Here is a 9929-nt window from a genome sequence, read left to right on the forward strand (position 1 = left end):
TAAAACTTAATATTAGCAGGCCTTATATTTTTTCCTTCTACTTCCTTTGAATATATACCCTATCCTTTGGGATTTTTCTTTTGGGGTTTATATTATTTATTTTTCTAACTTCTTCAGCAGATTCTTAGCTCATTAATTTTTAATCCATTTCTCATTTTATCATGCACTTTTAAAAGTATGAATTTCTGATTAGCATTTTTGCTGGATATGGCACATTACGATTTGTAGAGCTGTTATTAATCAGTTATAATTTTTTAGCAACTTTGTTGAGGTAAAACTGACAATAAATGTCACATTTTAAAAGTATTCTTTTAATTTTCAAATTTGTTTTATTTTAAGCCATTTTGATTTTGATTTTGTGGATATATAGTAGGTATATAAATTTATACATATATAAATACACATGAGATATTTTGAAACAGGCACACAATGCATAATCACATCAGGGTAAGTGGGGTATCCATTATGTCAAGCATTTATCATTTCTTTGTGTTACAAACATTCCAGTTATATGTTCAGTTATTTTAAAATGCACAGTAAGTTGTTCTTGACTGTAGTCATCCCATTGTGCTATTAAATAGTAGATCTTATCTTATTCATTCTAGCTAACTATATTTTTGTATCCATTAACCAGCCCCACTTCTCAGTTCTCCCAGCTTCCATTCCCAGCTTCTGGTAACCATCATTCTACTATCTATCTCCAGGAATTCAATTGTTTTAATTTTTAGTTCCCACAAATGAGTGAGAACACGCAGTTTGTCTTTCTGTGTCTCTCTTATTTCACTTAACATAGTATCTTCCAGCTCCATTCATGTTGCTGCAAATGACAGGATCTCATTTTTTTTATTGCTGAATAGTACTCCAAAACAGTGTATATTTTGTAAGTGCTGATATATGTTAACACCACTGAAATCATGAGCAAAATCAAGGTAATGAACATGTATCAATCCCAAAAATTGTATCTGTCTTCTTTGTATTTCATTTCCCCCATCCCCAGGCAAAACAAATCTGCTTGCTTTATTTACTGTCACTTAGTTTGCATTTTCTAGGATTTTATATAAATAGATTCATATAACATGTACTCTATTTTGGTCTAGTTTCTTTAATTTACCGTAATTATTTTGAGATGCATCTAAGTTGTTGCATACATCTTTTTTTTTTTACTGGGCAGTAATCTATTGTATGGATATAACACCAAGTTACTATTTTGTTGATAGATATTTCAGTTGTGTCCAAGTTTCACTTATTACATATAAAACTGCTATGAATATTCATGTTTAAGTTATTTTGTGAAAACATGCTTTTATTATTTTTGAATATTTACCTAGAAATAAAATTGTTGAATCATACGACTAGTATATGTTTACTTTTGTGGGATACTGTCAATGTCTTAGTATACATTCTATTAGAGGTTGTTTTTTCTTGTTACTTTACTTTTTAATCAAAATAATCTGTCAATAACTTTAGAGAAGTTTAATTTTCTTCTAGAAATCCCCATAATTTTTGCTTTATGTTTTACTATATTTTTTCTGTATATATATTTGCTATATTTGCCAAAATATGTCTTGTATATTGAAATAATGTTAGTTACTCCCATGGTCAGAGCATTAGCATTATGTTGTAATATTTTGCCAATTTTTTATTATATTTATCCATAATGTCTGTTTTGCTTGATATTAATGTAGTCAGCTTTCATTTACTTTATATGTAATTTCCATTCTTTGACTTCAAACCTCTCTGGCTTTATGTTTTTGCCTCTTAAAAAGGTATATAGCTGGAACTTATTTGTCAGAGCATCACTAAGAGCTTTTCTGTAAGAGTGATTGCCGTTTATTTGTAGGTAATATATTGCTACTCTCTCATAGCTTTGAACAGTTTCTCTCTTAGCTCTTCCTGTCTTGTTCTCTGTCTTGCTGTCACTTTTGTTCTTGTTCTTTCTTCTTCTCTCTGTTTTCTGTTTCCTACTTTATTATAATATATTTAAATATAAATTCTGAATAATTCTCAATTCTTGTCATTTTAAGCATTTATTTTTCTACTTTCTCTCTGTCATTTTCTTTTGGTCCTATTTAGATAAATGTTAGATATTTTAACATATTTAAAATATCTCTTTTTTATGGCTTAATTTCTTCTGATAGAAATTGTGTGATATTTTCAACTATTTTTTCTATTTCAATTATCCCCTTTTCAGCTAAACATAGACTTCTGTTTATCTATCTCTATCAGCTATCTGTATCTACCTATTAAGGTTATTAATATAACATATGCATGTGTATATTTAAATGGAACTGCATTTTTAAAATAATATATTTTGTTCTTTTCTGAGATGTATTGTTTCATTATGTCATGGTTTTTCCCTAAGGTTTCAATTTTCTTTTACATTTTAATTAATTTTACATTTATTTTGCATCTTATTTGAGTGAGCTTGATATTAGAACATATTCCTGGGGTTATAGATCAGATGTGTCTTTTAGCTCACTCATAATAGATTCTTTCCTCATATGCTTTTAATTTTTGCTTTTAATTTTTTATTGTTAGCTCCCACATTAGGAAGGCTTAATTTTTCCCGGCTGTCAGAAAATCTTGTAGTAGCTTGCACTATGTTCTGCAAAAGAAGCCTCAGAATTATTAACAAATTTTATATTAATTTCTTGAATTGGTGGTACTTACATTACATAGGTAATGAAAATTTGAATCCAAAACCAATGTAAGCTACAAAACTGGAACCTCTGAGGATTCTTCTTTTTTATTCTATAGCCCACAGTAATACAGATGAGCTTTCTTTCCACTTTCCTTTGCCAGTGGGGAGAATATTTGTCTAGTTTGCCCTTTCACTAAGGGTGTAGCACCCTGAGGATTCTAGGTTTGTCAGTCTCAGTTTCTCTTCCCTATTTTGTATCCAAGATGCTGTATCACACAGACAGAAAATCCTTATCCTTCCTGCCTACAGTAGCCTCACCAGCAGCTCAAAATATTCTGCTTTCAATTACCTATTCATTTATGATACATGACATTTTTCCTTCCTCACAAGCTGTCAGGCATTTAAAACAATTTCAACATTTTAAAGCATGAGAGATTTTACTTTTTTTTTGGTCCATGGCATTTCTGGAATCTGAACTGTCCCTTAGTAATATCTTAGTAAAAGTTCTGTAGGTAAAATTGCTGAGTCAAAGTGTTAATATATCTTTAATGTTTTTAACATAAATTGTCAAAATTGTTCGCTGCAAGAAGCATGCAAGGATAAGATAATGATGATGCCTCAGTCTGCACAGATGACCTCTGCTTTGCTTCTCTGTCCCTTCTCTTTCATCCTGCCTCTACTCTGATGCTACTTTATGACACCCTGGAATCATTTATTTCTGCATTTCTGGGGTGCTATGGAACTCTTCAGTGCTGTATTGACTTCTCTGTCTTGTCATCTACCACAGCAAATTGTAATATGGTTTGTTGATGCTTCCTCAGTATTGACTGAGGATGGTATAAGTGTTGCTACTGCTTTGTATTCCTACAGGGACAAAAGCCTTTTTCACAGGGACTCATGACTTGTTACCCTTTCAATTCACCTTTCCTTCCCACTGTCTGAGAAATCTTTACTGATTTTCGAGTTAGAGAACAAAGGTGGTAAGAGTCTAACTGTTCAGTAACCTGCATTTTCCCATCTATTGTCTGGCATGTGTACTGGAGTTCTTTCTGTTGCTCTTGGAAGAGTGGAATTTTAAAATTCCAAATTCAAGAAAGTATGGCATCCTTTCCCCCACCCCCTCTGGTTTTCAGTTCTTGTGAGACAAATGCCTCAATGGCTGAAGCGTCACAGAGTGAAAGAAGGCAGGGGAATAAAATCACTTTTGTTAATATAGCCTATTATTATCGTATCACATTTAATGAAGCTGTGGGGGATTCTTTTACTTCACCAACATTGTCCCTTGCCACTCTTACAATACCTTAGACCTCATATACTTTTTATGACTCACAGAAAGTCTCGGTTTCCATTTTGGTTTTACAAAATATCTAAGCTATTTCTCCTGGGAGTGCTTAGAGAGACAGAGTTCTGGCATAAATGAAGCTACCTCTTGCATTTCTGGGGTCCTTCTTTTTAGTGTTCCTTCCTCTGGTCATCCATGACCTCTGTAGCCCAAGACTGTTGCTCATGGAATTGCCAATATTGTCACAGATATACTCTATTTTTGATGCTTTCTCCCTCTAGTCATTAGAAAAGAAAGTTTTTTTCTTTATGTGACTAGTCTTCTGAAGTTCCTCATAGCAAGTACGTTGCGGCCCTGGTATATTCTTCCTTTATTTTACATCATTTTCTGTCTTAGAGTAAGCAGACATTCAGAGGGTGATGTTAGGAGACGAGAGGCCTATTCTTACGCTCCCTGAAAATACTATTTCTCTTTTAAAACTCGGGTTCTGTTGCTCTACTTATCTACTCTATCAGACTTGTTTTTCACTTGGATATTTTCTCACAAAGTTCATTATTCCATGCAAATCAAGATCTATTACTGGAAATCTGGATCTGTGCCCTAGAACACTCCCAAGCAGTTAAGACACTCTTGATCAAGTTATGGTTGTTAGAAGATGGTTCTGCCCAAGAGTACAGAAAGAGCCTCTGTGGACTAATGAGGTTTAACTTCCAATTACATCGAGTAGAGTTTTATGTCTGACACAGTCTCCAATATTTTGTCATGTAATTTTATTTTATAGCTGACAAATTTACCAACTGTTTTTATTTGTTGCAATAGTTTTGATGCAATATTACAAATATGGCTATTATTTCCTAATTAGCTTATAAGTTGTACACAAATCTAATAACTTTATTTTATTTTTTTACCTGACACATATCCAAATTTCTCTAGCAGAATGTGTGAATGAAAGACTTAAGAATAAGAATACATCTCATTCAGGCAGCCTGGGTTCATTTCTCCATGTGAGAATACCAAGCTTGGCTGGACACGGTGCCTCACATCTCTAATCCCAACATGTTGAGAGGCTGAGGCGGGAAGATTACTTGAAGCCAAGAGTTGGAGAACAACCTGGGCAACAAAGTGAGACATTCCGTTTCTACATTTTTTTTTTCAATTAGCCAGATGCAGTGGTGCACACCTGTAGTCTCAGCTTCTCAGGAGGCTGAAGCAGAAGGATTGCTTGAGCCCATGAGCCCAGAAGTTTGAGACGGCAGTGAGTTATGATCACACCACTGCACTAGAGCCTGAATGGCAGAGTGAGAGCTTTTCTCTAAAATAAGTAAACAAATACAGACATACATACATAAAATAATTATTATTATAAAAAAAGAATACAAGCAGTCTGCAATTTGTGTGTTATGGTGTTAACTGCAACTCATGTATGTTGTACCCTCATTTTTCTCAATTCACGGTAACTAAATAACTGTGCAAATTAAGAGTACAATTCTTATGTGCATATTTTATAGTTAATACTTACTGTTCAAAAAAGGAAGTATCTGTATTAAATAAGAATAATATAGGTGGACTTGTCTACTGCATAATAAAACACATGATAAAGTACTACAAATGAAAGACAATAGTTCTTACAAGCAAATAGGGAATGCGGAGGAAAAATAATAGAGGGGCATCTCAGTCAAGATTCAAATTTAGTTTGTAATACATATAAAACTTTTCAATTTTTGAGTCTGGATTATGCATGCTGTTATTACTAATTTTACACATGACCCTCTTTCTTTTTAATCATTTATTTTGTCAATTAATAGATTTATTTATTCAGAATTTATTCAGCTTTTGTGAAACTACCACCCAAGCCAAAAATAGAAATAGTAGAAAGCTTTATATCTACCTAAACCATCCTCCTCAACTACCTCCCTTTCATTTCTCAGATGCAAACACAATTTTGTGTGTGTGTGTGTGTGTGACTTTTATTTTAAGTTCAGAGGTGTAAGTTCAGGTTTATTACAAAAACTTGTGTCATGGGGCTTTGTTGTACTGATTATTGCATCATCCAGGTATAAAGCCTAGTACCCATTAGTTATTTTTCCTGATCCTCTCCCCGCTCCCACCCTCCACTTTCTCAAAGGCTCCAGTGTGTGTTGTTCCCCGCTATGCGTCCCTGTGTTCTCATCATTTAGCTCCCCCTTATAAGTGAGAACATGCGGTATTTGCTTTTCTGTTTTGAATTCTTTTAAAATTGATACATCGAATGCATGCCTTATTTTATTTAGTTTTAGCTTGCTTTTGAACTTCATAATAATGATATACCATATGTAGTCTCTGGACATGCTTTTTCACTTTATATTAATACTGTATACAGTTATAGTACATTTACTTTTACCATTACATAATTTCTGCTGTGTGAAAAAGAGCACATTTTGTTTACTCTACAGTTGATGGACATTGGATTGTTGCCATTTTTTTTCTTTTATGCTAAGAGCAAGATTGTCAAGAAGCTATGTATATTCCTATATCTTTTTCTGGCACACAGATACACTGTAAGCATTTATCACAAAGATTCAGTTCTTTATCCCAGTAGAGTTGATTTCTGTGTGTGTTATGACATAAAGATCTGATTTCATTTTTTGTACTCATATGGAACTAATTTTTCCAGCTTCAATACTAAGCAGTCTTTTCTTTCTCTATGATCTGCCATGCCATCCTTGCTTGTGTCAGGGTTTCCTAAGAGCATGGGATCCTCTGGACTGTAGATTCTTCGTTATTATTTTCATTTTATTTTTTTGCCTATCCATACTCTAATGCCACACTGCTCTAATTACTATAGCTTTATAGTAAGTCTTCTTATTTGGAAAGTCTTATCCTTTCCTTATTCTTCTACTGACGTATCTTGGCTATTCTGAGTGCTTTGCTATTCCATGTACATTTTAGAAGTCATTTATCAAGTTTCATTAAAATATTACATTTATAATTTTTAAAGGATTAATTTTCTTTAAATTGATAGTCAATTTGGGGATAATTGACATTTATAATTGTTTTCCAATCTATTGACATGGTGTATCTATCCCTATATTTACTTACCTTGCCTTTAATGTCTTGTGGTAAATTTCTATAATATTCTTTGGTACTTTAAAAAAATGTATTCCTTGTGTATTAAGGTTCTTTACAGAAACAAAATGTATATTCTGCAATATACGTATACACACACACACACAATATGCACATATACATATATGCAGAGACCTAACTCTGGTGGAATATGCTCCAGTATGAGAACAGAATAAGATGGATATCTCAGCTCAGGCAGACAGGCAGAGAAAGGGAGGAGGAGAATTCACCCTACTTCTACCTTTTTGTTTTCTTCAGACCCTGGATGGATTGGATGATGCTCATCTGGACTGGAGAGGGCAATCAGTTCAGTCTGTTGATTCAAATACTAATCTTATCTAGAAACGCCCTCACAGACTCATCCAGAAATAATATTTAGTGAAATATTTGGGCACCCTGTGGTCCAGTCAAGTTAACACATAATATTAACCATCATACCTTGGTATTTTATTGTTGTCGTTATAGTAATTTACTGTTTTGTTGCTGTTGTAAATGGTAAAATTTAAGTTATTATTGCCAAATATTGGTTATGGGAATATTGAAATGCAATGTTATGCCCAGTGAATTTGCTAAATTCTAGTATTATTTTGTGTAATTTTACTAGATTTTAAAAAAAATTATGTAATTATGTCACTTTCAGATAATGAGATCTTTGTTTTATTTATTTAGTTAGTTATTTTTATCTTATCACACTTGTCAAGACACTTACTTTGAGTGAGTATCATGTAGCTTTGCCTTCCCATGCCACTCAATGTGCCTAAAATCACCTTCCAACTATGGAACACAAATCGAACGACGTCCATAATATTTTACAACATCATAGGATTGTATTGTAAACAGGATTTGCCATATCAATATCCATCTATCAAAAATCTGCCGGGAGAGGATATTTGAGAGTGTGCCTTCCTTAGCCAATCAACACCACAACCCAATACAACCAATCTCCTATGCTTTATTAGGTTTACACATATTTTAATTTAGTTGAATAAGAATTTTTCTCATCCTGAATGGCAAATTTTCATGAACTAATTTTCCAGTATTTGTTGAATAGAACATTTTGCTCTTTTATTTTGCTGTAAATACACATTTTCTAATAGTGGAAAACAAATAACGTAATAAATAAAATTCATTCAATTCATATACCTTGAGAAAAAATATATATAATAGTCTCCTGTACCAAATACCAGATAGTGGAAAAAAAGGGAAAATATTTCTGAATATAAAAACAAATAAAGAAAACAAAATAGTGATATTTTCATGCAGTCAAATGCTCTACCACAGAGCTATACCCCCAGAATGTTGATATATTTGTTTTTCAAAGTTTAGAAACGTCTAAGTTATATTAAATGTCTTAAAGAAAAATAAGAAGGAAAGTACCAACTGGGAAGAGGGAAATACTTTGTACCATGTAGCATCAATGTGTCATCAATCATGTCAACATGTCAGCTCTTATGAATCAGTAAGAAAAGGACAACAAATATACAAAATAATTTGGACAAGAGATCTGAGCATGTCATACAGAAATATGTCAGATGTTTCCAGATCACTTCATATTTAATACAATTCACCCTCCATAATGATCAAGTAAATACAAATTAAAAATAGAAAATTTTTTGCCTTTTGAAATTTCGAATATGGAAGAGTAAAATAACAGTAACCAGCATTTGTAAGAATTATGTATCTTGATGTATTTATATACTAGTTTACTCATTATTCTGAAAATATGTATTTATTTATGAGACAGGGTCATGCTCCATTGCCCAGGCTGGAACACAGTGGTGCAATCATGGCTCACTGCATGCTTGACCCCCAGCTCAAACGATCCTCCCAACTCAGCTCCCACGTAGCTGAGACTACAGGTGCCTGCCACCGCACCTGGCTAATTTTTCAAATATTTTGTAGTGATGTGTGCCACTGTGTTGCCCAGTCTGGTTTTGAACTCCTAGGCTGAAGCAGTTCTCGTGCCTCATCTCCCAAAGTACTAGGATTACAGGCAAGGGACACTGTGCCCAGCCAAATATTTATTTTGTGTAAAGTATAATTATTATGGATCAGGCAATATTCTAGGTGTCTGCAAAACCCATCTCAAACATATATTTTTGAAGTATGTAAGTCTCAACTCTGTGTTGAAAACTGGAGACACTTATTTTAAAATTAGAAGCAAGAGAAATACACTACTGTCATAATTTTTATTCAGCATTACTGTGGAAGTTCTGGCTAGTGTAATAATTCAAGAAAAATAAGTTACATGTATAAAGATAAAATGTTGAAGTAAAGGGGCCACAGTCTTTGCTTTCTTGAAACTTAGAATCCAGTAGTAATCTGAATTGTTACAGTCTACTTAAGAGGAGATTTTGAAGTGAACGTCGGTGATGTAAAATATCTTTGTACCAAGACCTGAAGATTTGGCTTCCAGAATTTTATCTTAAGAAATAATTAGTTTTAAATGAAACTAATATAGACAATGCTCATCAAACATTAGATTTAGCTTTGAAAAACTATACACAAATAGAATATCTTAAAAATTGCTTAAAATTATAATGACCTACTTGAGTTACAATTTTATTAAAAAAAATTAAAATACAGGCTGGGTGCGGTGGCTCATGCCTATAATCCCAGCACTTTTGGAAGATAAGGCAGGCGGATGACTTGAGGTCAGGAGTTCGAGACAAGCCTGGCCAACATGGTAAAACCTTGTCTCCAATTAAAAGAAAATACAAAATTATCTGGCTGTGGTAACATGTCCATAATCCCAGCTATTCGGGAGGCTGAGGCAGGAGAATTGCTTGAACCTGGGAGGTGGAGTTTGCAGTGAATCAAGACTATGTCATTGCACTCCAGCCTAGGCTTAGAGTGAGACTTCATCAAAAAAAATAAAAACAGAAGAAAGAAGACGACGAC

This window comes from Rhinopithecus bieti, unplaced genomic scaffold (assembly GCF_001698545.2).
Source record: "Rhinopithecus bieti isolate Rb0 unplaced genomic scaffold, ASM169854v2 scaffold_2453, whole genome shotgun sequence".
NCBI classification, from domain to species: domain Eukaryota; kingdom Metazoa; phylum Chordata; class Mammalia; order Primates; family Cercopithecidae; genus Rhinopithecus; species Rhinopithecus bieti.